Here is a 5,598-nt window from a genome sequence, read left to right on the forward strand (position 1 = left end):
ATACAATACTTTCTTTAATCATAAAATGACACTTCTCACAATTAAGCACCAGGTTAGTTTTCTTACAGCGTGCTAGCACCAACTCCAAGTTTTCAGACAATTATCATAGGATGACCTGAAGACTGAAAAATCATCTATGAACACCTCCACGAATTTCTCAACTATGTCGGTGAAGATGGCCATCATACGCCTTTGAAAAGTCGTCGATGCATTGCATAACCCGAATGACATCCTTTTAAAGGCGAAGGTTCCATAGGAAAAAGTAAATATAGTCTTTTCCTGATCCTCTGGTGCTATAACTATCTGGTTGTAACCAGAGTAACCATCAAGAAAGCAATAATATTCATGCTCGGATAGCCTGTCCAGCATCTGATCAATAAAGGGGAGAGGAAAATGGTCATTTCACGTAGCCTTGTTGAGTTTCCTGTAATCAATGCTTACCCTCCAGCCCATCACAGTTCTTGTAGGTATCAACTTATTTTACTCATTTTCCACAACTGTCATGCCTCCCTTTTTCGGCACGCACTGCACAAGACTCACTAATTGCTATCAGAAATAGGAAATATAATCCCAGCGTCCAGCCACTTGATAATTGTTTTTTTACTACCTCATTCATAATAGAATTTAATCATCTCTGATGCTTCACACTATGTTTGTTTTCATCCTCCGGGAATATTTTATGCATACAAAATGACAGACTAATTCCCTTGATATCATCAATAGTCCAGCCAATGGCCCCTTTATGTTCCCTCAGAACCCACAACAACTTGTCCTCTTGCACATGTGATAATGAGGATGAAATAATCACAAGTAAAGACTCTGAAGCACCCAAGTAAGCATACCGAAGATGGGAGGGTAACTGTTTGAGCTCTAATTTTGGAACCTCCTTATAGATGTCTTAGGTGGTGTCAATGTTAATGGCTTATTAATTTCCTCAAATCTCTTCACCCGTTGACATATTGGCAGGTCATGTTCAAAACTTGTACAATTTCTTCCACCAACTCATCCTCCTCTTCTTCTTCGTCAATTAAAACTCTTCCCAGAGGATCTTCAGGCACCAAGTATGGTGTTGTGCCTGCCAATTCCTCATCCACAATTGTGATCATGGCCAAATCTTCATAGTGTGCCGGAAATTTGAGTGCACGGTATACATTGAAAACCTCCACTTTGTCATGCACTCTCATGGTCATTTGTCCTTCACATAAATCAATAATTGCTCTGTCGTGGCTAGAAATGGTCGTCCCAAAATAAATGGGACTTCCTGATCAGGATCATAATCTAGGATAACAAAATCAACTTGGAATATGAGCCCACTTGGACCAACACATCTTCAATGACCCTCTCGGGGCTGGAGAAGGATCCAACTGCCAATTGTAATACCATCGTAGTCAGTCGAGGATCTCCCAACCCTAGCTGTCGAAACACAGATAACGGTATCAGGTTTATGCTTGTCCTAAGATCACACAATGCTCGCCCAACCGCATGTTTCCCAATAGAAATTTGAATTGTGAAGCTTCCTGGGTCCTTCAATTTAGGAGGCAACTTATTCTGAATTCTGGAACTACATTCCTCAGTAAGTGCTACATTCTCGAACTCAGTCAGCTTGCGCTTGATTGCCACAATTTCCTTGATTTACTTTGCATACTTTGGTACTTCTTGCAAAATGTCCACATGTCTCTCTAGGTTTCTTATAGTAGTAGCCTGATTCTAATAATCAGCCATAATCTTCGTGAGCATCTCCTCAATATTACTCATCCGATTTGCGAATTGATCTGTTTGTGGTGGGTAAAACTGTTGATATTGACCTTGTGGTTTAAATTGATTCTGAGCACCTTAATTTTCACCCCAGGAGAATTTGGGTGGTTCCTCCAATTTGGATTATAAGTATTACCATATTGATTCTGATTAGCTTAGCCTCTATTAACATTTCCCGCAAAGTCAACTGACTCTAGATTCGCTAGACAGGCATCACTGGTATGACCCTCACCGGACACTTCGCAGAACACATGTACTTGTTGTACTGGTTGAACCTGCTGCATTGGTTGGAACTATTGTTGATTCTGAGCCAAAACTATCTTGCTGATTTGATTTGCTAAGGATGATACTTGTGCAGATAGTACTGATACAACATCCAATTCAAGTACATCGGCAGCTTTATGAGATGTGTGTCTACCTGCTTCCTTTGCCAATTTGGGTTGATTTTGGAAAACTTGTTCAAGAACGCATAAATTTCATCTAAGCTATTTCCCAATACTTGACCACCAGCTGTTGCGTTATCACTATTTTTGTTTCAGGGTGAAGACCTTCAATAAAAGTGTGAGCCAGTACCTCGTTATTTTGGTTATGGTGTGGACATTCTCTTAGTAGCCCCTTGAATCGCTCCCAGGCTGCATAAAGGGATTCACCTTCTTTATGTTTGAACGCATCTATCTCACTTCTTATCTTTGTGATTTTACTAGAAGGAAAGAATCTAGCCATGAATTTGCAAGCCAAAACATTCCACGATGCAATAGAGTTAGCTGGCTCATATTTCAACCATCTCTTGGCCTCTCCCAACAGAGAAAAAGGGAAAAATGTGAACCTGAGATAATCATATGTGACCCCTTTAGTGATATAGGTATCACTAATCTCGAGAAAATTCAGAATGTTGTTGGGGGTCCTCGTGAGGCAGTCCCATGAACTGTCCATTTGCATGAAGTAGTTGGATCATGCTTTGCTTAAGCTCAAGTTGCGATTAATGGAAAAACTAATTAACTAGCACGCTTATCACGAGGATTTTAATTCAATGAGAAATAATATTCCATGGTCATGGTTAAGTAACAATCCTGTTGAATTCTTCAATCAACTCGACTTATTAATTTTTCTGGGTTATTAACCTGCAAAGATAAGAATACTCCTAGAAATATGACAACTTCTACTCGCCTATTCAATTTATTCTAAACTCTATATTCGTATGATATTAGAGATAAAAAGAACAGATTAATAATCTCTTGCACAATTGGCTAAGCACAACAAACAAGTATATTTCTATCCGTATTCGCAAATCAATTCCCTAATGACTAGGTTCAAGATCGCGCTCTATTCAATCCTATTGCAATCAAGAATTACCTCTTTCAAGTTCAACTCAAAATTCATGTATTGTATTTTACTGTAAGCTAAGCAGTAAAATAATTAGGATCAAGATATGAATAAACAACCCAATATGATAAATTAAATCCTCAAATCAATCTCTGAATATCAACATTCATGTAAAATCATAACCCCAGAATAAATGAGTTTAGCCACGCATAGTCATGGTAGCAATCTCAAATAATTTTCGAGAATACATAAAAGTCAATAAAAGAAGGAAAAAATAAGAATTCAAGACAAATTCGTGGTTTCTAAACTTTGTGATGGCTTCCAAGTGTGTTAGATGACCTAAAAGATGCATTTTTTGCTTATATATTGCGCACAATAGTCATGGACAAAGTTTTCCTTTTCCTTTTTCGAGTTAGCTTCAGGGATTGATGCTGAGTTGGATACTTCGCGTCCGCCTCAGCTTGAACTTCTTAGTATCGGATGATAGGGTGGATGCTTCGCGTCCACCCTCTATTCCCTCAACCTTGCTGCGCCCAGGTGCGAATGCTAAGGTGGATGCCTTCTTGAGACTTCACTGATAAGGGTGTTTCAAATAACCTTTTTTCCAAGGTTAGATGCGACGCATCCACCCTCTTCTCCTACAGTTGGAGCATCTTTTCTTCATATTTTTGCATTTCAAAGATCTTAAATCATCACACACAAATTAATTAGTCGTAAAATCAATAATTAACATGTGTTGGGCATTTTTAAAGCACCAAAAAACGGTTAAAATATGGATAAAGTAACATCAAAACATGCTCCATTTTGTTGAGCATATATATATATATATATATATATATATATATATATATATATATATATGCTCAACAAAATGTTTTCTTGTTTAGAACATTCCTTATCATATAGTCAGGTCTTAGGCAGGAGCTACAAGACAGGGCAAGATATCATTAGTTTTGTGAAAGACGGCTAAAAACGGACACTATAGGAGTTAAAAAATCAAGTGTTGGATGATGTGGGAGTGTCAATTGGAAGTTGTGTTTGGAAGGATTAACTTCTTATTCAAGTGTCACATTATTTCTTAGTCAAAAATCAAATCATCCAAACTCTCTAAATTCCAATGTTCTTGAGTACCAATAAATTGTGGCCCGACGGTCAATGGAGTACCATATGATTTTACAGTTCGATTTAATCATTCACCAAATTTTGGGGAGTACAATTCGATATCTTAGCTTTAGGCTTAATAAGTTTTAAAATGAAATTGTGCATGGAATTGATGTGGATAACATTTGCAAAGGAAAGACGATCAGACTAGAAGCCCAAACCTGCATTCATCCAAAACCTTGTAAATCAAAGTCAAGATCCAGCTTTCGCAACCCGGCCCATTTCCATAATGTGTTCAACGTAAATATTAGTACTCCTTTTTATATCTAGCACGTTTAAAAAAAATAAAAGAAGGTTCTCACATGAATTAAGCTCATATGGAAGCAAACTTAAAAAATGAGTGTTTCAATTCAGTTGGAATAACATGCATATCTTTGAATAAAATACCCTACAAATCATGTGTCTTAATGGCAAAGAGACTTTCTAATATCTAATATGTTTTAAAATAAAATTCCATTCTTAATGTTATGATGATAAAACAAGGCATGAAGTTTTGATCCTTTCAAAGAGAACCCATACCTGATTCCCAAATGCTAATATGGCTGCCAAGATGATAAAATAAAAATTAAGGTTCCATGGATGTCTTGACTTCCAAATGGCAGTATAAATTGGGGGGGGGGGGGGGTTAATGAGATCGGAAGAGCGTCGAAAGTCAATTCAACTTCTAATGGCTTAAATGTTTGAAGAATTAACCTAAATAATTGCCTATCCAACCACTTAAAATAAAAAATAGCCGACTAATATATAATATATATTTAAATTATTATTTATATATATATATATATCTATGAACGTGTGTTGCATGTTAATAATAGCACATGATGATTTAAACATTTATTTATATGAAGGAACAATAAAATTTAATTAATAAGATAATTTTTATGTATAGTAATACAATAATTATCTAAATGCCAAAAAATATTATTACATTAGCATAATACATGAATTTAAAATAAAAAGACATAATCAAAACTTACACAAATGATCAATTTTGTCATGTTAGTTAGATAATTAGAAGAGAGAGAATAACTTTAGGCTACCATATGTCAAATCCTAAAACGTTGGCTTTTTTATGGCAATTGTTGGACCTAGTTGTCGTGCCATGCCAAATCCCCAAGTTTCTCCTCTTCAGGAAGGGCAAGTTGGGTCTGATAATAGTCTATATATGGAGAGACCTTTGGGGCAGAGAAGGATGAAATTCAAAAATAGTTAGATTTACAAGTGGTAATTGAAAAATAGCCACAGTTTCAAAATTAATCGAATTTTAGCCACTTTTCATGTAAAGATAAATCTGAACGAAAACATTGTTCAAAATCCGGAAAATATTCCAGCATAATATACTGGAGTTCGAATTTTTTA

The 5,598-nt window shown here is 36.2% G+C and overlaps 1 non-coding gene across 1 annotated transcript; it reads left to right on the top strand.

The window, feature by feature from the left end:
* The first annotated feature begins 2,338 nt into the window (after positions 1-2,338).
* On the top strand, positions 2,339-2,445 carry LOC142180536 (small nucleolar RNA R71). Its single transcript, XR_012709154.1, has one exon. It is a non-coding gene; the product is annotated as a small nucleolar RNA R71 (small nucleolar RNA).
* The last annotated feature ends 3,153 nt before the right edge of the window (positions 2,446-5,598 follow it).

Source organism: Nicotiana tabacum, chromosome 4 (genome assembly GCF_000715075.1).
Source record: "Nicotiana tabacum cultivar K326 chromosome 4, ASM71507v2, whole genome shotgun sequence".
In the NCBI taxonomy this organism is placed as follows: Eukaryota; Viridiplantae; Streptophyta; class Magnoliopsida; order Solanales; family Solanaceae; genus Nicotiana; species Nicotiana tabacum.